This window comes from Octodon degus, unplaced genomic scaffold (assembly GCF_000260255.1).
Source record: "Octodon degus isolate 3935 unplaced genomic scaffold, OctDeg1.0 scaffold00443, whole genome shotgun sequence".
NCBI lineage: Eukaryota > Metazoa > Chordata > Mammalia > Rodentia > Octodontidae > Octodon > Octodon degus.
The window spans coordinates 56633-79747 of NW_004525019.1; the positions used below are offsets into that span (position 1 = coordinate 56633).

General features: G+C 34.3%; 2 pseudogenes; one reads left to right on the top strand and one right to left on the bottom strand.

Moving 5' to 3' along the window:
* Positions 1–23115, top strand: part of LOC101583518 — a 160886-nt pseudogene that overhangs the window by 49232 nt on the left and 88539 nt on the right.
* LOC101583126 overlaps positions 20167–23115 on the bottom strand; it is a 3985-nt pseudogene continuing 1036 nt past the window's right edge.

The window sequence follows — 23115 nt, forward strand, 5'->3', positions numbered from 1 at the left end:
GTCTTTAAATTTTGGGTCTCTAGGGGTTTTTTTTCTTTTTTTTTAAGTTCTTTATAAATTCTAGAGAGCAGACTTTTTCTGAGTATTTATTTGTCATGATTTTTTCCAAATATTTGGGTTGTTTTTTCACTTTCTTGGTAATTTCTTTTGACGTCCAAAAACTTCTCAGTAAGAGCAGGTCCCAGGTGTTAATACTTTCAACTGTTTCCCATGAGACTTGATTTCTGTTCATGAACTCTTTGCCTACCTCTATTTCTTCAAGAGTTCTGCCTACTTTCTCTTCCAGGAGTCTTTAGTGTCTCTGTTTTAATGTCTAGAACTTTAATCCATTTTGACTTTAGCTTAGTACATGGTGATAGATCTGGGTAAACTTTTTGTTATTGGCATGTAGAGAGTCAGTTTTTCCAGCACCATTTGTTAAAGAGTCTATCTTTCTTCCAGTGAGTATGTTTGGTCCCTTTGTCAAAGATAAGTTGGCTGAGTGTGTTTGTAGGGGCTTCAGCATCTTCTAATCTACTACATTGATCCTCAGATCTATTTTGTTGCCAGTATCATGCTGATTTTATCACAGAAGCCTTGTAGTATAATTTCAAGTCAGGAAATGTAATGTCTCCTGCCTTGTCTTTATTGCCCAGGATTGCCTTTGCTATTCTAGGTCTTTTCTGGTTCCAACTAAATTTTAGGAATGATTTCTCTAGATTTGTGGAGTATGTTGGTGGTAGTTTGATAGGGATTGCATTAAATTTGTACAGCAATTTTGGGAGTATGGCCATCTTCACAATGATGGTTCTTTCTATCCAGGAGCATGGAATAGCTTTCCATTTTCTGAAATCCTCTACAATAACTTTTTTGAGAATTCTGTAATTTTCCTTGAAAAGATCTTTGACTTCTTTCGTTAGATGAATTCCAAGGTATTTAATTTTCATTAGTGCTATTGTAAAAGGCATTCTTTCTATGATTTCCCTGTCAGTGTGTTTGTTATCTGTGTAGACAAATGCTATCGCCTTTTGGGTATTGACTTTATACCCTGCTATGCTACTGAATTTCTGTATTAATTGTAATAGCTTCTTGGTGGAGTTTTTTTGAGTCTTCCATGTAAAGTATCATGTCGTCTGCAAACAAAGATAATTTAAATTCTTCTTTACCTATTCTTATTCCTCTTATTTCTTTCTCTTGTCTAATGGCTGTAGCTAATGATTCCATAACTGTATTGAATAGGAGTGGTGATAGAGAACATCCTTGTCTTGTACCAGATCTATGAGTAAAAGATTTCAGTTTTTCCCCATTTAGAATTATGTTAGCCATTGGATTTTCATAAATGGCTTTGAAGTAGCGTCCATCTATTCCAATTTTCTGTAGGAATTTGAACATGAATAAGTTTGGAGTTTGTCCAAAGCCTTTTCTGCATCAATTGAGATGATCATGTGGTTTTCAGTTTTAGGTCTATTGATATAGTGAATTACATTTGTAGATTTTTGAATATTGAACCATCCTTGCATACCTGGGATGAATCCTATCTGGTCATGGTCATATGATTTTCTTGATGATTTGCTGTATTCTATTTGCTAGCATTTTATTGAGGATTTTTGCATCTATGTTCATATGGGAGATTCTTCTGTTCTTCTCTTTCTTAGCTGCATCTTTCCCTGGGTATGGTATCAGTATAATACTTGAGTCTAGTAATGATTTTGTGAGGATTGCTTCCTTTTCAATTTCATGGAAGAGTTTGAGAAGTATGGGGACTACATTTTCTGTTAATTTCTTGTAGAATTCAGCTGTGAATCCATCCTGAACTGGACTTTTCTTTGTCAGTAGGTTTTTCATTACATGTTGTATTTCATTGGCTGTTATTGGAGTATTGAGAGTGGTTATATATTGCCGATTCAGTTTTGGTAATTTGTACCCTTCCAGGAATCTTTCAATTTCTTCTGTGTCTTCTATTGTGTGAGAGTAAAGATTCTCAAAGTAGCTATTAATAATCTTCTGAATTTTCACTTGGTCTCTGATAATTATGCCTGTTTCATGCCTTACTGCTTGTATTCGAATTTTTTCTTTGCTCTTTGTGATGAGTTAAGCTAGTGGCTTATCAATTTTATTTAATCTTAAAAGAACCCCAGCTATTTCTTTCATTAATTCGTTGAAATGTTTTCTTTGTCTCAAATATATTAATTTCTGCTCTAATCTTTATGAATTCTTCCTGTCTTTGGGCTCTAAGTTTGATTTGCTCTTCCTTTTCTGGTTGTTGAAGGAGCAGTATTATGGTATTTATTTGATCTCGTTCTGTTTTTCAAATGTGTGAGTTTACAGTTATGAATTTCCCTCTGAGAACTCTTTTCTTCTTATCCCTAAAATACTCATGAGCTTTGTCTGAATTTTCATTGAATTGTAGATATTGTTCAATTTCATTTTTAATTTCATCTGTGACCCATTTGTTGCTTGGTAGCATGTACTTAATTTTCATGTATTAAGGGTTTTTTTCTGTTTTCTTTTGTAATTTATTTCCTGCTTCATTGCACTGTAGTCAGATAATATGCGTGGGATAATTTTTGTTTTCTTGCATATACTTAAGCATGACCTATGGACAAATATGTGGTCTATTTAAAAAAATGACTCATGTGCACTTGAGAAAAATATTTATTCATATATGTTTGGGTGGAACCCTTTGTATATGGCCACCAAGGCCATTTGTTTAAAGCTCTGGTTTGGTTCTGTTATTTCTTTGCTAATTGTTTTTTCTGGTTGATCTATCTTTTGGGGCTAAATTGGTCTTAAGTTCTCCTGTTAAGATTGTGGTATTAGATATTACATTTTTCATGTCCATTAAGATTTGCTTTATAAATTTACCTGCTCCCTTGTTTCTTGCATACATATTTATGAGTGTTATCTCTTCCTCTTGAATTTTTCCCCTAATCAGTATATAGTGGCCTTCTTTATTTCGCTTGATCATTGTTGGTTTGAAGTTGATACTATCTGAGAATAGGACTACTACCTCTGCTTTTTTCTGAGGTGCTGGGTCTTGAAGTATTGTTTTCCATCCTTTGACTTTCACCTTGTGAATGTCTTTATAAATTAAATGTGTTTCTTGTATACAGCTTATTGTTGGATATTGTTTCCTAATCCACTGTGCCTGTCTATTTGTCTTAATTGGTGAATTGAGTCCACTTACATTGATGGTTATATTTGAGATGTATTCACTTACTAATGACATGTTATTTCCCTGTTGTCTTTTACTCTTTTTCTCCTGTGTTTAATTGTTTGCCCTATTTAGTTGGTTGGTTCTGGTCCCATTCATGGAGTTCTGATTATTTTGGTCCCTCTCTAGAATGTCTTTCTTGAGGCTGTGTAGGATTGGCTTTGTCATCATGAAATTCTTTAGTTTTTCTTTCTCATGGAAGCATTTCTCTTTTCCATAAAACTTGAAAGAGAGTTTTGCAGGGTATAGTAGTGTGCGATGGAATTTGTTTTCATAGAGGACTTGAAGTACTCTTCTCCATGCTGTTCTTGTCTTCCTTGTTTGTGAAGAGAAGTTGGCCATAATTCTGATGGGTTTTCCTTTGAATATGAACTGCCTCTTTTCTCTATTGTCTTTCAGTGTATTTTTCTTGTTTTGAATTTCTGGGATCTTGATTATTATATGTCTTGGTGTGTTCTTAATTGGGTTAAGGTTACTTGGAGTTCTGTAAGCTTCAGTTTCCTGAACATCAGATAGTTTCCTCATATTTCAGAAGTTTTCTGCTATTACTTCTGCCCATATTTTTTAATGTCATTTGTATTGATTCCTTTTTTCTCATTGATGCCTATTAGTCTCACATTGTTCATGTTGCATTGTCTTTCAAGTGACAAATTATTTTTCCTGCATCCTATTTTATTTTAATAGATCTTTTCTTACCTTTTCACTAGTTGTAGCATAGTCTTCAAGATCTGAAACTCTGTCTTCACTTTCACTCAATCGGCTTTACAAGCTTGTGATTGAGATTTAAAGTTCCTCTATATCTCTTTGACTTTTCTTCATGCGGTCTATTTCTTTCCTGTATCGCTCATTCAAGGAATTCGCCATTATTCTAATTTCTTTTATTTTTGTATCAATATCTTCTTTAGAAGCAGCTATTAATTTTTTTACTGCAGTGTTTTTTTTTTCATATTGGGTTTCCTCCCTATATTTATGTAGTTGATTCTTTACTTCAGATGCTATGAGTTCAGAGTATTCTTTCTTTATTTCAGAAAATAATTCCACTCTGAGTTCCTCTAAAACTTTCTGCTCTTGCTTATTTACTATCCATACTATTATTTTATACATTTTATCTGAGACAGTAGAAAAGAATTCCGTTCCAAATTCCTCTATATTTTTCTGCTATTGCTTATTTACTTTTGACTCTATTAATTCATACATTTGAGCTGAGCTAGTGTCCTCTGCACTTGTTTTGGGTGGGCATTGGGTTTCTTCCACATGTTTGTGCATCTGATTCTTTACTGTCGATGCTATTAATTCAGGGATTTCTTTTTTCATTCCCAATATCAGTTCCTCTATATCTTTCTGCAATTGTTTCTTTATTGCAGTAGCTTTTGATTCATTGATTTCAGTTGTGTGATTCCCAATTTGTTCTGCATTTGTGTCCTCTGCACTTATTATGTGTTGAGTTGGGGTCTGAGATGGCATTTTTCTCCTCATTTTCATTTTGTGTGGCACTGTCTTCTGACTTTTATTGTACTGCTTTGGTACAGTTATAACCTTAGCACCTACTGAAATTCAGGTGCAGATGCACAAAATTTGGATTTATCCTGCTGTGCATTTTCACATTTTAATTTTGCTAGTAAATATTCTGTGTAATACTTAACAGTGCTAAGTGTGAGTTACAGAACAAGTAAAGCAAAATTTAATAGTAGGTTATTGTAAACCTATGTTCATGGCTGGCAGATAAAAAATGGCTGCTTTTCTGATTATGGACATGCTGCACATCAATACATTTTTATAAATATCGTTTTATCTCACTTATGCAGTGAGCAGAAAACTAACTCCTGTGCAATAGTATCCTAATTATGCTTAAATACCCTGTTATTGCAACTAAAATTGCTCTTCATCACTCAGATTTTCTGTTAAATATGTTGGACCCAATTATTGTTTCTAAAATAATGCCATGTCAGGGGCTGCAAGAATTTTTTTCCCTTTGTCAGATCTGGAATTTTCTGTATCTCTGTATAGCCCAAAATGTAGTCTATAGAATTGTTTCTTTTTAAGAATATTTGTTATTTCTTTTTGTTGGCTTCTGTAGGGATCCGGTATTTTTCATTCAGTAGATAATGTTATCCTCTTATTTAAAATTTCAAGTTGCACAGGTGTTAAAATTTGAATTTCCCTTCATATTAATTTGATGGTTTCATATAATTTGATGACTTTCTATGTTGTTCATCTGCAGGTGGAATGTCATCCTTATCTCAACCAGAGCAAACTATTGGCTTTCTGCAAATCAAAAGATATTGTCCTGGTGGCCTACTGTGTATTGGGAATTTCACGAGATGAGCGATGGTAAGGTCAGTAAAGTGTTTACTTAAAATCCTATTGTTGATGAAATATTTTTGATCACATAATACTTAGTATTGGAGAGTTCAACTTCAGGTAGTTCAGGGGTGAGGGAATTGCAATTCTGTCAAATTTACAAATGACATTGGCACTTCTTATTCAAAACCAGGAGTAATAAACTCTGTTGTAGAGTGAGCACCGTAGTGTCTTTTGGAAGACTCGTGAAAAACCCAATTCTCCGCTTCAGCGTGCGATCATTATTTCCTTTTGCTTCAGAGTGGACACAAGCTCCTAAGTTCTTTTGGAAGATCCAGCGTAGGGTTGTGGTTCTGGCTCAGCGCTTCAGTGAGAAGAGGATCAAAGAAACATGCAGGTGATGTGGGAATTTGGATCTGAGGACTTTTCTACAATATCCTTCACATTTGTGCTACTTTGTAACCTCTGGAACATCTTTTGGTTGAGAGAAGCTGCGTACAACAGTCCATACATACTTTACTTGAGGAAATATCTACCAGCTTTCTCCTACAATGGTAGCAGGAAAGACAACATGGATGGTGCTTTTAGGACTAACGCAGAAAGGTGAGTAAACACAAAGTTTGCAGTGTTCTAAGTGACTCCAGGAAAATTACTCTGAATGAAAAGAGAAAGTTCAGCTTTGTAACTTTAAATATTTTCATTCAACTCTCTCATTAATTTTCAGGACAACAGAGGCCCTCTGTTACTCTCTTCAGTATAACTTATTTCCAGGCAACTAGATTAAAGTTCCTCTTCTCACATGATTTGAAACCCAACTGAGAAGAAACTTAAACAGTGTTTCAGATCAAGACTCCGAGCTAACACTCCATTGCTTATGACAACTTGTGATGAAAATCACAAGTTACAGGGAAAAGCAGATTTAAGGACTGGAGTAACAGATACTGCCGGATGTTAGAATGAGTGCCTCATTAAAAAGGTCAGTTTGTGGAGACAGAGATATGAATTGTTAAGGAATATTTTAAATATTAATCTACTACACATATTTATTCTAGATATTATTTTTAGTTTCATATGTATTATTGATGTATAAATTTCCCTAATTTTGGTTGTGATTTCATTCTCCTTAGGTCATATCATAATGATCACAGTTTCTGTTCTCAACATAGTCCAATACTTCATGATATTCTTCTATGAACATTCTTTGGTGACTGTCTACTCCTGAAGTGGGAATATAATTATATTATACTACATTGCATTGTCTAAATATTTTATATTTTTAAATTAAACCTGTACTTCAGCTGGAATTGCTTTTTAATGCATTTTTTTTTACAGGGTCTCACTACACAGCTCAGATCCATAGTGAACCTCCTGTATTCAGCCTCACCAGCACTGAGATTACAGGCCTGTATCACTAAACCTTAATCTGAGATTGACTCAGTCTTCCCTGAAGGCTTGGCTGGTACAGGTTGTATTGCCAGGGATAGCATGGTGATCACTGCACTTGCCTAACCTTGTCTAAGCAAGTGTTTTAGTTCTCTGCGCTACCTTGCTGGTCCATTTTTTTGTTAATACTACATGAAATAAGGAAACACATACTCATACAATTTTAATTGGATGTCCCTAAATTGGTTACTTTTACTTAATATTTTCCTACAGATCTATATTGTCATTTCTATCATATAACCAATGTTCACAATATCTTTCTGACTTCTCTCTTGTATTTAGACAACTTATTTACTTTTCTGAAGCATTTTAATAAGGCTGGAATATAAATCACCTGTGTGTAGTTTGGTAAAATTTATTGTTAGCTCTTTTAAAGAATATTTTCTAAGTTGTGACTATTCCTTTTTTGTAAAATTGCAAATAAGTGAATCACTTACCACTAAATAGTACAATTTAGGTCTTTTCTTTTCTTTTCTTTTCTTTTCTTTTCTTTTCTTTTCTTTTCTTTTCTTTAATGTATTTAGTACAAGGTCTCAAGCATTTCATTAAACAAATCAGTCTTATAGTGATCCTCCTGTTTTCAGCCTCCAAGCACTGTGGATTACTAGTGTACATCACCACTCTCAGTCTCAGTCACCATCTCAGTGTACCCCAGGGATGAGGCTGGCATGGCATGCTGCAGATTGAACCCCAGTCCCTGACAAAACAGGTTCATTAATCCACTGAGCTATCTGGCCAGCCTTTTTAGGTGTTTTCTTGGTAGTACACTGAAACAAAATTTATACTGGAGAGAACTGAATTATTGACAATAGTGACATTTACAACATTTACAATTTAAAGTTGTGTTATGAAGTTTCAAATGTTTAGTACATTTCATTAACATTTCATAACTTTCCATTATACATTTTTATTTCTCTATACTTTTTCACATAAATTAAAAGGTTTTATTTGATTTTGATAATTTTCTCCTTTTCAATAGGAAAGTTGTGTAATACACAAAATTTTCCTCTCTCTCTCTCTCTCTCTCTCTCTCTCTCTCTCTCTCTCTCTTTTCCAGAACCAGGGATTCAACTCAGGCCCTTATGCTTGTCAGGGAAGCACTTATTCTACTGAGCTATTCCCCAGGCCCTTCACTGCTCTATTTGGACACCTCCTAAAAAGGCTAATCTGTTGTGACTTTATTAGCTTTCTCAATCTCTCTGTTTGAAAATATTAGTATTAATTTATGAATTTATTAGTTTTAATATGTCAAGCAATTATTGATGATTTTTTGCTGTTAAATTTTCCTAATTTAGACCCTGGTCTTCAAGCCACTGTCTTCCATTTGATGATATTATCATAAAGTTTTGGATAACATACGCCTTCATTAATATGAAGAGAATTTTTTCATTCTATTTACTAATTGAACATAAAAATTGAACTTTGTTCCTTTATTTTGGTAAAATAATTATTGAAAATTTAGTTTCCATATTTTTTGAATCTTCTTAAAAATTCATCTTTCTATAATGTTTATTTTATTTTCTAGTTAAAGATCCTTTACATAATACTCATTTTTAATATATTGCTTCAAGGCTTGGGTTTGTATTTTTCACCTGACTTCATTCACACTTTGAGCATTTTTTGAATAACATTAATAAACTTAAAAAACATCTCATCTATTTGATTTATTTACTAATTTTTCAGTGCTAAAAAATAAAGGCAGGGCTTTAAGTATGCTAGGCATGTACTCTATACTTTATGTCCTCAGCACTTCTCATCTATTTTATATATTATCTCTACAGCATTTACTTACTTCAACTTGGGTTACTTTGACTGACAGGATTAAGTAACAGTAGTAAAACTTCTATTTCCTTGTCAGGTATTTGAATTCCAGTTGACCTCAGAGAATATGATAATTTCAGCTTAGCATGAGCAGAAATTTTTGTTATAAACAGTTGCTTAGCAAATATTTTTGACTAAAAATGTTGCCTCCACCATTCCCCCCCCCCGGAAATGAGTATAACATATGTTAAAAGTTACCTCAATTGTAGGAGACAGTGATTAGTTCAAGTCAGGTTTGAGGCTGGTGCTCCATTCTGTAAGTAAATCCAGGCTTAGTGAGGATTTAAACTCCTGGGTTTCTGCATTTTTTTTCACTCTGAATGTCCTCAGGGCTTGTTTGGCTGACTGGAGAGTTGTGGGGATCTAACTAGAGCCACCTGAGGCTGACAGCTTGGTGGAAGCAGCCACTTAAAGAAATGAGCTAGGGCCAGGCCCCCAATAAGGATTTTTTTTTGCTGCACATCTTATTTTGTGAAAAATTCTATATAAGCCATATTGGTTAAACTCTAAATATAGCATATATGATATATTTATCATATATATATATATATATATATAGTCAAATGTACTTAATGGTCAGGAAGATGACTGTGAAGTCTTACATTCTGACAACGAGAAGAGAAACAAAAAACTAACAGCCGAAAAGATAAAACAGGTGAAGATGGGGTGCAACAGAAGCTTTTTGAGAAACGGCTGAATGCCACTGGAAGTGCTGATGAAGATGCTGATGGTAAGACCAAGAGGAGGAAAAAGAAGCTGAGGAACGAGGGGTCTCTCTCTCTCTCTCTCTCTCTCTCTCTCTCTATATATATATATATAGCTAGAATTATTAAGTATACCAATGGTAACATTTGTCTTTTTTCAGAGAAAAATGAAGAAAGAGGTAGGAGTATAATTCAAAGAGATGCAGGGGTGGCAATCAATGACTAGTTATTTCTATGTTTTAATAAGTAGTGATCATGGAATCTACACCTCTGCAGAATCCTCCATATTTTGTAGATACCTGGTTGACACAGGTTTTGGATATCACCAGGGAAATATATGTATATATTTCTAAAACCAATTTTAAATTTTCTTCTCTCACATATCTCAATTTCTTACTTAAGGCATTTCCATTAATATTGTGCTGCAAGTTAGAAACTGTCCTCCCCTCCATATGAGCTTGCTCATTAGAACATATCAATGTGATGTCTTTAGTAATGTCAACTCACTTGCTTTCCATTACACTTCTGTTCAGGGCTAAAATAGTGCACTTGTCTAAAGAATGTTTAAAGTTAGTAGGACTGATAGAAACTGTGAGTTCTGATTTTTCTGAAAGCTAGAGTGTTAGATGCAAAGAATAAAGAAGCTTTAGAGAAGAGTGCAAATGAAGAAAAATAAGAACACAAATTCTGTCTTTGAAGAGAATTTGCAACTAATAAATGACCTTTGATCTTCCTTCATGCTTTAAAGCCATAGAACATGGGAAAGGATCTACATTCTAAATGATGTTAAGCAGAAATGTCAAAATGTATGAGAAAATATTATCATAGTGCAAAACTGTGTATGTTAAAATTGTTAAATATATTAATTTATCTTACAGTAAAATTCTGAAATGTCTCTTTTTTTAAAAAAATATTTATTCTCTTTAGAAAAGAGGACAAGTGTTGTCCTCTAGGAGCTCCTGTGATGGCGGCTCCTGCGGAATGGGCTGTTGTGACTGTAGTGAATGATTTGGATGCCAACAGCAACAGCGAGTTGCGTGATGTCCAAAGAGTTGGAGCAGTGAGTGAAGAGAAGGGCCAGGCCACCAAAGCAGCTGAGGCCTTGGGGGATAGCACGGAAGATGGAGAGGACATATTAGAATTGGAGCTGATCCTCTACATGAAGGTCGACTCGGGTAGAATCCTACATCAAGTTCAATGGAAAGAATATGCATCAGATGATGATGCCTGGGAGCCAGAAATTCATCGGGAGGACTGTAAAGGTCCTTTTGATTTTAGGAAGAAAGTTGCAAAGGACAAAGCTAAAGCAACCAAGGACATTCAGTAACTGTCTTTAAATAAAGACATATTTGAGGCAAACTCTGAGAGTGATCACCAAAGTAAGACAAAAGGAGATACTTCTCCAAAGAATAAAAAGAAAAATTAAGGCAGAAAGCAGAGAAAAGCTGGAAAGCTCCTCTGAAAGCTTTATTTTTGATTAAAGGACAACAAAAATAATTTTGGAAGCGAAAGAAAAATGAAAGGATGCCAAAAAGCCCAAAAAGCATGAATTAAGGGAGCACAAGTAATTAAAGAAAGCTAAAAAGACGGAAATAAGAGATTTAAAGACTAAAATAAGAGAAGATTCTAAAGAAAACTACGTTGAATCTCAGCTACAGTTTGAGTCAAATGTACTTAATGGTTCCCCTCTTCAGGAAGATGATTGTGAAGACTTACATTCTAACAGCAGAGAAGAGAAACAAAAAAACTAACTGCCTAAAAGATAAAACAGGTGAAGATGGGGTGCAAAACAAGCTATTTGAGAAACAGCTGAATGCCACTGGAAGTGCTGATGGTAAGACCAAGAGGAGGAAAAAGAAACTGAGGAGCGAGGGGTCAAAAGAAGGCCTAAATCTATAAAACAGTGCTTTTCAAAGAAGAGAACTCTACCTAAAAAGCAGAATAATCAAGACAGTGTCAGGACTAACACTAAGCTAGATAAACTGTTGCCACTGGCATCTGTCCAGACACAAATGAATATTCAGGCAGCAGACGAAGAGCAAGGCCTGCAGACATCAGACTCCACTAAGGAAGAGAGCTAGAGAAAATGAACCCAAAGAAAAATTTCAGAAAAGATGTGATTCATAAAAGGAAGAGAAATGCCAAAAAGAACCAAAAGGATTAAAGACATTTAAGGAAATCAGAAATGCATTCAATTTATTAAAAAAAAAAAGAACAGAAGAGAAAACTGATTTTGCTGGGAACAATTGGAAAAAAGAATAAATATTGGATTGTAAAACTACAAAAGACTAAATAGTAAAAAAAAAAAAAAAAAAGTACTCAGTGAAAGAAAGCAGAAATACTAGGGTTGAAACTGAAACTTGGGGACACATTACTGCAGAAGACCAGCAGGAGAGTATAGACAGCATGTGTCCAGTAGATGAGAATTTGGGTGAGTTCTCTTGATACTGTTTTGCAGAATGATTTCAGAGTAGTGCACCATATTGATTATTCTTACCCACTATATTTCTGGTCAGAAAATAGCATTTTATTTGGATTTTGTGAATAAAAACTCTACTGCAAATAAATAAATAAATAAATAAGAGGAAAAATGGCAGGGATGACGATATAGCTCAGCAGATTAAAGCACCTGCAAGCAGTCACAGGGACAGTGGTTTCAATCCCGAGATCTGTTGTGCCAGCCCTGTCCCCAGGGAGTGTTGAGAGAGGAGTTGAGACTGGGCATGGCCGCTCATGATTGTAATCCCACCACTTGGGAAATTGTAAACAGGCAGATCACTATGAGTCCAATCTAGTAGTGAGACCCTGAACACTCCGTAGACCCTTACCTAAAATACAGATAGATAGATAGATAGATAGATAGATAGATAGATAGATAGATAGATGAAAAATGAAGAAATATGTAAAGGAATAATGTTAAAAAGTTGGAATAGCAATTAATGAGTAATTTATTTCCACTTGTTAAATGTTTTGATAAGTAATGCTTTCTATCACTCTGTATTTCGTGTTGGTAAAGTATGGACATTGCCACATTCAAGAGGAAGCTGCTAAGATATGGAATGTTATCTTATGAGTGAAACACTTTCAATTTCACAATTTAATAGACTATGCTGAGTGATAGACAATGAGTAAGTAACTAAAGATTTAGTACAGAAGAAGTAAAATTGCTAGCACTAGCTTATACACTCTGAAATATGTTTTGACACTGATCACAACTGTACTTCTCCCTCTTCAAAATTAGACTCTATCTATGTTTTCATTAAGAATTAAAAATAAGATGAAGGGTCGGCCAGATAATTCAATGGATTGAAGTGTCTGCTTAAGCAAACTGAGGGACTGATTTCTATCCCCAACAATCCATTCTGGCCCCACCCACTGAAACAGCAACCGAGTCTGGGCATGGCGGTGAGCATCTGTAATCCCAGAACTTGGGATGCTGCAAATAAGAGGTTCACTATGGGAATGATCTATGTATTGAAACCCTGTAGACCTTCTACTAAATACATTTTTTTTAAAAGATGCAATAAAATACTGGTATTGCTTGTGGTTTAAAGACAAAAATATATTTGAAATTTTGTGGCTGTGTGTTCTTTGTGTGATGTTACGGATAAAAACTACAAAAAATTTAATTATGAGTAAAAATTCACTATAATATTTGGCTCTGATCAAGGAGATTATAGGGCCAAAGAGGAAAGTGATCGATGATGTAGAGTGTGCCTAAGGAGAGTCAAATGGAGAGAAAACATTCTCTCAAACTTTCACAGAGAGCACATTGGCCAAGCAATGGCCATGACTCATCCACATGGCTGACACTGACAAAGGTTCCACAATCTGAGGTACAGGATCTCAGGATAAATCCTGAGGGGATTTCACTGACCTTATCAGACCCAAAAGCTACAACTCTTGTTGCATAGGTCCTGCCTTACCTTGGTCTTAACCATCCAGCAGAAAAGTATAAAAATGAAATATAAGAAGTAAAACCACGCTGTTATGTTGAGCTGTAGGGGACTCAGGTCAACAATTTCTGACATTGACAGTCAAGCAGAAGACCCAATGCTATTATGGGCTACTGGACTCTTTTAGAATATTTTGCTGAGTTTACACACCTATATTATTAAAATAACAGAACTTAACAAAAAAAAGGGTATACAGATGAATGTCCATTTTATATCTGTGTATTCAAAATGGTTAGGATAGATATATAGTTACATTCTCTTAGTGAATAGAGTGATTTTTTCTAATGGTGTTTGTAAATAGGATATCATGTCAGCGTCTTGTACAGCAATTAACCACTAAGAAGAATGTATACAATGTGTTAATTATTGAAACTGTCCTACCAGTTTGGTTTGAAACTGTCCCATTGCTATTTGTTTCTTAATAAATTTATGTAAAAAATAATAAAAAACCCATAATATTAAAAAATATATATTTGACGTGGTGACCCAGTTATATAATTCCAGCATTTGGAAAGCTGAGGCAGGAGGATCCGTATGGGTTTGAGACCAGCCGGGGCTACATGGTGAGTTCAGGCCAACCTGAATTACATAGGAAGACCCTGTCTCAAAAGTCAACAATACAAACAAAAAAGTCTCATGGTCATGAATTAAGAAATGAAACCTTAAATCCAGTCAGTAATTAACGTGATTAAATTTAAATCAAGGGCATCTTCATAAAAATTGCTTTATCCCCTTATAATGGAGTTATTGCACTCATATTATGCTTTTTTCAATTTTAGTTTGTCTGGACACACTAGCCATCCATTACATGGTGAATATTAATGCAGAGACCTTCGTCATGACTTACATCAGAAGATCTTGTTTATGAATAATGATGCAGAAAATGTTTCAGATGCAGCTTTCTGGACACAATACTTCTTGTCCCTGGATGCTATTTGTCAAATGATATATAGATGGCAAAGTCTATGGATCTGGAGGGGAAGATATCCATCTTTCTCATATCCAGAAGAATAATACACAGTTGTTTTATAAAGATTCATACCTGTACAATCTATTACTTGTATCATTTGTTTCATTAATCATGAAGATCACAAACTGATTTGCCTAGATTTTGTTGGCAGCCAATTGGAAATAATAACAGCCAATTCACAAAATTTCTGGAGTTAGAGTAGCTAAGAGTTCTCAGGCTCAGAAGTGGCAGGTAGCAAGTATTTACAAGTTACTCTTCCTTTGAAACTTTTTCTGGTCTCATTCTCCATATTCTTTGTTCTGTGAATGGACATTTCATTGAACTAAAAAGTGATATCTATTTTCCCACTTTGTAAGTCTGCACTGATCCATAGCTTGCACTGATGAAATAATTTGCCATGCGCAATTATTAGGCTCAATCTGAACCTATGCCTACAAATTCTGTTCACGATCCTACTCCCTACCTGTGTGGGACCATGTGATTTGGTGACGCATTGGCTAGCTGACAGGATGAAAACTGTAAGTCAAAGAGCTGAGGCAACCCTGAGAACTTCCCAATCAACATCCTGGCTCAAGGATATTTCTGAGTACTGAAAATACAATCTAGAGCAGAAGAAATAATCATCTGAGTCCAGTTCTACCTCCTTTTAAAAAAAGGAGGTAGAACTATGTCTTGCATCACTCACTTAATATTTAAAACGAATCTCTGCTCTCTGCTTAATCTTAATTATAATGAATCAAGCTATCTCTCACATTGTAGAATAGACACTTAACTCATACACAAATGTTTGCATAAGTGTAAAGTTACAGGACCCAAAAATGTTGTTTTAAATGACACACATTTGTGAAGGATATTGTGTAGGTATCCTGATATACAGAGTGAAGTGGAAGTTCGTTCTTCTTTTGATGTGTTTCTCACTGGAGCTATGCTGAAGAGGGTCACAGAAGGCAGTCAGGCAAGGAGTTCTTTTGAGCCTTTCATCATAGCACTAAGGATTGGGTGACCCACAAGAAGCAGGGCTGAAAGTAAATGCAGAGATGCTCCTGTTCTGATGCTGTGCTTCTGTTGGTCAATGTGCTTCACAAGAGACCCAGATTCACACTAAACCACTGGTTCATGAGATGTGGTTTCTGAAGCTGCAATAACAGCAACATCTGTGATCTTCTCAGAAGTGGAAATTTTCTACTGTGCCAGAGAATGGTGAAATTTGACTACAGAAATTTCAATATTGTAGGATAATGAAAAATAACAGAAATATTTTACTCACAATAATGTTTAGGTAAGTTCTTGCTTATTCTGATATATTTTGCTCATTTCCTTAGGTTTCTAGAACACAATAGGTATCAGTGTTTTGCCTTTGTGTAAAATCAGTACTGTAATTTGAGTGGGATAGGATGACTTCTTGTACACAGACAACATAGGAAGAAATTAGATAGAATACTAACATGCAGGGAAAAATTATAGCAAAATAAGCTGTATTTCTGAAAAGTGTAACAATTTGTTCAATACAATATGGGAAATAAAAATTATTTGTTTTTAAGAGTGTGTAACACTCTTTAAAATATTAGCTTAATATTTCAATCCTCTGGTTAAGTTTTTTGAAAAGCAAGGGATGATATTCCTACAAGAAAGTTTATTAGACTTTCAAGATTATTAGAAACAAGATCTTAAATTCCAAATACCTTCCTTGTCTACAATGAGACAAAGAGCATTCAGTTCTGGAATCCCTGCAATCTTCATGCTTAGTTATGCCAAAGAAATGATTTGATAGGGATCTAATTAGTGAGATTTGGGTAGACAGTTACAATGAAACAGTAAGCAGAATATCAGTTGGACACATGAGAGAGCTAAAACATTTACTCCTGTTAACGATGTAATGATGATTATTATAATAACTTCTCAGAACACTGACAAATAAAGGCAAGTTATTAAGTTTTCACTGTCTCACAAAAAATTGTAGGTTATGTTTCTTTGATACAAATAATTTTACATTAAAACATCCCATAGGAAAAATAAAATGAACATTTCAGAATGAAAACAACAATTCATGGATCCCAATGAAATAATGAAATCAAGCAAACATCATCAATAGCTACTCAGCTATTACATAACATTTGTAGAGAAGTATGACTTTCTTTCTTGATAATTGTCTCTAGTTTAATACTGATTGCAATCAGGAAAATATGTACTTATAAAGAAGAGATCTGTCTATCATTAGCAGAATCAAATGATTTAAACTAACATCACTATTTTAATCACTTTCTGGTTACAGGGACAGAATACCAGACACCCTTACTCAAAAGCAGGTGAAGTTTCTTTTGGTTCACAGTTTCAAGTGTTTCAATCCCTAGGCAGAAGACTCCATAGCATGGCAGCATGCCAGTGGGGCATGGAAAAATAGAAAGGGCCCATGGCAGGAGGCCAAAAACAGAGAGAGGGATCAAGGAACATGGTGGAAGACAGAACCTGACAGGCTTTCTCCCCTATGATATAACTTTTCCAGTCAGGCCTTACCTCCCAAAATCACATTTATCTATAAACTCATCAGTGGATGAATACAATGATGAGTATTACATATCCTTTATCCAACTACCTCCCAGAGTCCTATGAGTTCATCAGTCCTCAATGAATTATACAGGAATAATCCAGGGCAACATTTAACTTGAAAGAATCCAGATGCTAATATTTGGATTGAGTCTTAAAATTTTGGACTCTTGATTTTTTAAAAATTCTTTATATACTCTAGATGGAAGTCCTTTTTCTGAAAGAAAGACAACTAAGTTTTTTTTTTTTCTAATTCATTGGTTTTCTGTTAACTTTGTTGGTGATGTGAATGTGATTTTAAAAGTTTGGTTGGTTCCAACTGGAGAAAGTGATAAGTGGAACATGGCACTGGAGAGAGAGTGTATCTCTCACTGGTATTCTTTCACTGTGATTTGCTTTCTCACTCTCATGAAGTAAGGAGCTTTGCTTCACTATAGCCTCCTGCCATCATGTTTCTGTAATGTATCCAGTCAACTATAAAAAGAAAAGTCTGAAATAATGTAGGTAATACAAAGTTTTTTTCTTGTAGTTTAGTAGAACAATTTAGGCTTTCTCTTAAACTTACAAGTGTTAGAAAATTTATACTAGAAATAGGAAAACTGACTCATACAAAATTCTTCATTTCAGAGATCTGATATTTGCCTCATATATTTTTCCTGGTTTTCACTAGTTATTCTAGGCATATGGAACAACTTACTATTTTCCATGCTCTTAGATAGTGCTTATCTTACTTCCATTTCTGGATATAAGGTACTTTTAAGTACCTCATTATTGTTCACTTAGTGATTTTAAATAGCCATGATTTGTTTATATTTAAAGTAGTTCTTCAATTCTGCTTTTTTTTGTATTTAGTGCAGGTTCTACGGGGTCTATAGGGTCTCACTATACAGATCAAATTTGTAGTGATTCTCCTTTATTCAGCTTCCCAATGCTGGAATTACAGTGTGCACTACCATGCCCACTCTCAATCCCATCTTAGCCTCCTCCAGGGGCAGGGCTAGAATGGCAGGCCAGGGAACAAACCTCCATGACCTCTGTGTCTGCCTAAGCAGGAGCTTTATTTGGCTGAGATATCTGGCTGGCCCATGTTTCTTCATTTCTAAAAGATTCACTTGCTGGATACAGTACTATATTGAAAAACAAATAGTTTTGTTCAGGGCTTGAAATGCATTGCTCCACGCCCTCCTACCTTATACAATATTAAAAGAAATATGTGGTTTACCTTTATAAGTGACTAAATAATTCTGTCTTTAAGTTTTTCGTATTGTTTATTTTCCCTGTACTTTTAGTCTTTTAAAGATATGACAATACTTAAGTTTGTGTTTTTTGTTTTGTTTTGTTTTGTTCTTTTCCTGGTCATGTCTATTTGAGTTCTGTATACCTCCTATATCTAGATACACACTACTTTCCAGCACATTGGAAATTTTTTTTGCTATTTATTTCCTTGAGTGGATTTTCTGTCTTCATTCATAACATTATGCCTTTGTTTACCTCGTGTTTCATAAATTTAGTGCTTCTTTGGTGTCATGAATATGTAGAATATTTATGTGTATTCTATATTGTCTTCATTCTTAACTTTCTTTTATAAATGAATAAGAAAACTGACATATGTTGTCTTTCATCTATATTATTTCTTCTACTTGGTCAATTTTATTGATGATTCTTTCAGTTATGATTTTATTGGAGTTACTGAGCGTCTCATTGCTAAAATTTTTATTTGGTTCTATTTTCATATATAGAATTTCTCTTTAATATCCAGCATTGATCTCCATAGCTTCTTTACATGTATCTTGTTTGAGGTACATGATCATTTTGAAAAGTAATCTTTTGAATTCTTTGAATTTTTTTTTCTTTGTTTATTTTTCTTTTATTCTTTTCTTTCTTTTTATTTTTTATTTTTGTATTTTTGGGTAGAGTCTAAGGATCTACAGGCACTCACTACTTAGATCACACTCATAGTGATTCTCCTGTTACAGCCTCCCAAGTGCTGGAATTACAGATGCACCCCACCACGCCCAATTTCATGTCCTAGGGGTGGAATATGCACAGCAAGCCGGCATCAAACCTCAGCTTCTGCGCTCTGCCTAAGGTGATTTAGTACTCTGAGATATCAGGCTGGCCTGCAATTCTTTAAATTTTCATCTGATTTGCTATCTTTGTATTTAGCTACCAGAACATGATAAGCATGTTGATGTCATATTGCATTTTTTAATGTTCATGTAATTTTTTGATTTGTGTAATTGTTGAAGCAGATTTTTTTTCACTTTGATGAGAATCTTTAGAATAAGGGTCCTTCTCTTGACAATAAGGACTGAGATGTGATTTTGTTTATAATGTGAGTTTAATATTAATATCATTTATTTATGTATCATAAAAACAAGTCATCAAAGCCTTTAAATATAAAAGAGTTCAGTGTCTGAATGATGAAGAATATCAAGGAATAACTACTCTTTATTCTTTTTTTGTTTTTAGGTATTTAGCACAGGGTATATAGGAAATCATTACACAGGTCAGACTCATAGTGATCCTCCTGTTTTCAGACTCCTAAACTCTGAGATTACAGACCTGTGCCACCACTCCTCATCTCAATTGCTATCTCAGTGCTCTGCAGGGGTGGAGCCACTGCAGAATGTGGTTCCATGGATTGAACCCAGGTCCCTGTGCTTTGCCTAATCAAGCACTTTACTCCACTGAACTATCATGACAGACCTCCAGGAATGACTATTACTTGTTCATCTACACCAAGGAGAACTATAAATGTTGGTTTTCTTGAGCAACTCAAAGTGCCTCTAAATTGTGTAAACGTGTTGATCCATGCATTGTGGAGATACAAATGGAGAAGTCAATTCAGAGATACCAATTACCTATTCTACAAGATTCGATTATGCTGAGATCAGATATTCATTGTTTAGAATAAGAGTATTAAATTTGTATTCTTAAAGAGAAAAGAAATATGATTTGTAAACGCTTTCTCAAAAGTTAACATATTTAGAGCGTCTCACACTACTTTACACATAGGTGTTCATAAAAGATGATTCAGTGTTTTAAAAGTTTCTAATCACCAAAATCATTAATTGCTATACTATTGGTTTTACCTAAAATATGTCATAGTTTACAAATCTTGTACATTGATTATATGTAAGTTCATTTTTTTCACTGGAAATATTTTTAAACTTAAAGTTTTACATTAATGTTTTTAAACTTAACAAAATTTGAAAATTATGGTGTTTTCTACTAAGAAAATTTGATCAGGTCCATTATTTGTTTGAATTCTTGACTCAGGCTTTGGGATTTTAGTTGGCTATCTTTAGTCATATTGTGATCTTCCTCAAAAGAACGTCTTCCAGTTGGTTTTCCAATTTTGGCTAAAAGAGAAAAGATTAACCAGGTATTATAAATGATAAAACAGATACAGTTGTAGCTACAATATAGGGCTTCACTGCCTAGTAGGTCACTGCTCTTACTGGATGCACACTAGATTTATAACTGACACAGAGCACTCCCTTATGGAAAAATGGACAATTTTCTTTGATATGAACAATGCATCAAAGGAGGATTTGTCAGGATTTCACAGGCAGAGACAGGTTTGATCTACTCTGCCAAATCTATGTACATCTGACGCCTCATAGTCCTTTCAGGGTGGCTCTCCTCTGTCTTCCCTTCCAACTATCCCCAAGAAGACCTTTTTCCTTAATTCTTCCTGGAATACCTGTTTCAGGAGTGACTGGTTAAAGTACAGGACAAGAACACGCATGCTCTGTGAGGACAGAATGTTTAAACAAAATGTCAAGGTTACTGAAGTATGTTGTGTTTGATCATCGTTATTTTCCTCTCACCAAGTGATACTGCCTAGTCTTGAGACAGCTTCTGGCTCACACTGCTTTTCTCACACTTTTCAATTTTATGCTGATATTCTACATATCAGCCAGAGATCTCATCACTTAGAGTTTTTTTTTTTTCCTCCAGGTTCTCTTTTATAAAATGACTTCACTATCTCTGCTTCTGCCCCAGCTTCAAGACTTTTAGGCAAATCACTTTTTACTCTTCATGCATCAGAAGCAAATGAAATGTGCAAATAATCAACAGTACTAGATTAGAGGGTTTTTTTTTAAAAAAAGCAATTTATATTTTTCAAAATATAAAATAAATCATGTTCTTCTTCTGAACATGTTTTATATTATTCCATAATAGTGTGAGTTCCATAAATAGGTACTAAGAATTAAAGTCTAAACATCTGACATTGAAAGATTGATTTCATCCATATCTGTGCACAGGAGTTTCTGATGGGAGATAGTATGCAGGCCTCCATATTAATATTCATCAGAATATGGATAATTTAAATGGTAACCACCACTAAAACAAGAAAGAAAAATGCATGAGACTGACAATTACATTTTAGAGTGGTAAAAATAAATATCTATTTTATTAACTAGATATAAAATTTGTTATAAATAAATCACTGGGAAAATTTTACAAAGTCTGTATAATATTTCAATTGTATTATATCACCAAGAACATACCAATAATACTCTACTAGCAGTCTTGTTTTACCTAGTAGGGTACTATCTCTTTCTTATTTCAAATTTTCAATGAAGATGGATATTTTTATGCTTTCTATAGGACAAGAACAATTTCATAAACTGCTCAAAATAAATGTGTTTGAGACTGTGTAGTTTAATGATTCAAATATAAACTCCATATTCATAATCTAATAATTAATTATTTCCTATCCTTACACATATTATTCTGTATTTGATTTTGAAATGGGAAAAAATATTATGTATATGATAGTTTTCCTTCTCCTAAAAATTTACTGTATTATTTATGAACATTTATTCTTTAATAACTCTGTATAAAGTGTTAAAATCAGTTATTTTAAATTATTATTTTCTAGTTAGCATTATTGCTTGCTTGACCTCTGATGTTTTCTTTCATTGGGTTATTAACTTTTCTCATGTTTCTTTGTTTTGTTTTGTTTTGTTTAAAAAAACAATCAATGACATAGAGTGGGCCTAAGGAGAGTTACATGGGGAGAAGATACTCTCTCACGCTTTCACAGAGAGCACATTGGCCAAGCATTGGCCGTGACTCATCCACATGGCTGCACTGATAAAGGTTCTACAATCTGAGGTACAGGATCTCAGGACAAATCCTGAGGGCATTTCACTGACCTTCTCAGACCAAAAAGCTACAACTCTTGCTGCATAGGTCCTGCTTTACCTTGGCCTTAACCATCCAGCAGAAAAGTATGAAGACGAAATTATAAGAAATAAAGCCATGCTGTTAAGTTGAGCTGTGGGGGACTCAGGTCAATAATTTCTGACATTGCAGTTAAACAGAAGACCCAATGCTATTATGGGCTACTGGACTCTTTTAGAATATTTTGCTGAGTTTACACACCTATAATATTCAATAACGGAACTTAGGAAAAATGGGGTATACAGATGAATGTCCATTTTGTATCTGTGTATTCAAAGTGGTTGGGATAGATATATAGTTACATTCTGTTAATGAATAGAATGATTTGTTCTAATGGAGTTTGTAAATAGGATCACAAGTCCGCATCTTGTACAGCAATTAACCACTAAGAAGAATATATGCAGTGTATTATTTGTTGAAAAATTAAAAAAAATAAAAATAAAATAAAGAAAGAAAGAAAAAAAATGTTTATTTCTGGAGTCTGACAAAATATTTGAAACTATTTTGGTTTACTATATAAATATATGCATTATTATCCATAGTATTATAAAATGGAAATCACTTCCAGGTTTCACATTTCACTGTTATTTTTGTTTGGTAGCTTTCAGAGAAGAACCTGGGTATCAAAAAAGAAGTACTGAAATAGTACAAGTCTTCTCTTCTACTATGACACAGATGCTTTCTCAATTCTGACAGGTTCAGCCTACTGCTGTTGTCCCTACAGTGTTCTTATCAGGATTTTATCACATATATCAAACAGAGCAGAGAGCTACAGGCACTTTAAGTCAAAAATTAACTGTTATGTAAGGACTTCTAATTAAAGGTCAGGTAAACTTAACAGGGTGAAAGAACTTCACTATAGCTAACACTGAGAAGAAATAGAAATATGGATCAATCATTTTATATAAGATTTGCGATTGTGTTACTTAAGATTACAGTTTTGAAGTGTAATAACATCAAATATGTCTCATACACCACTGATTA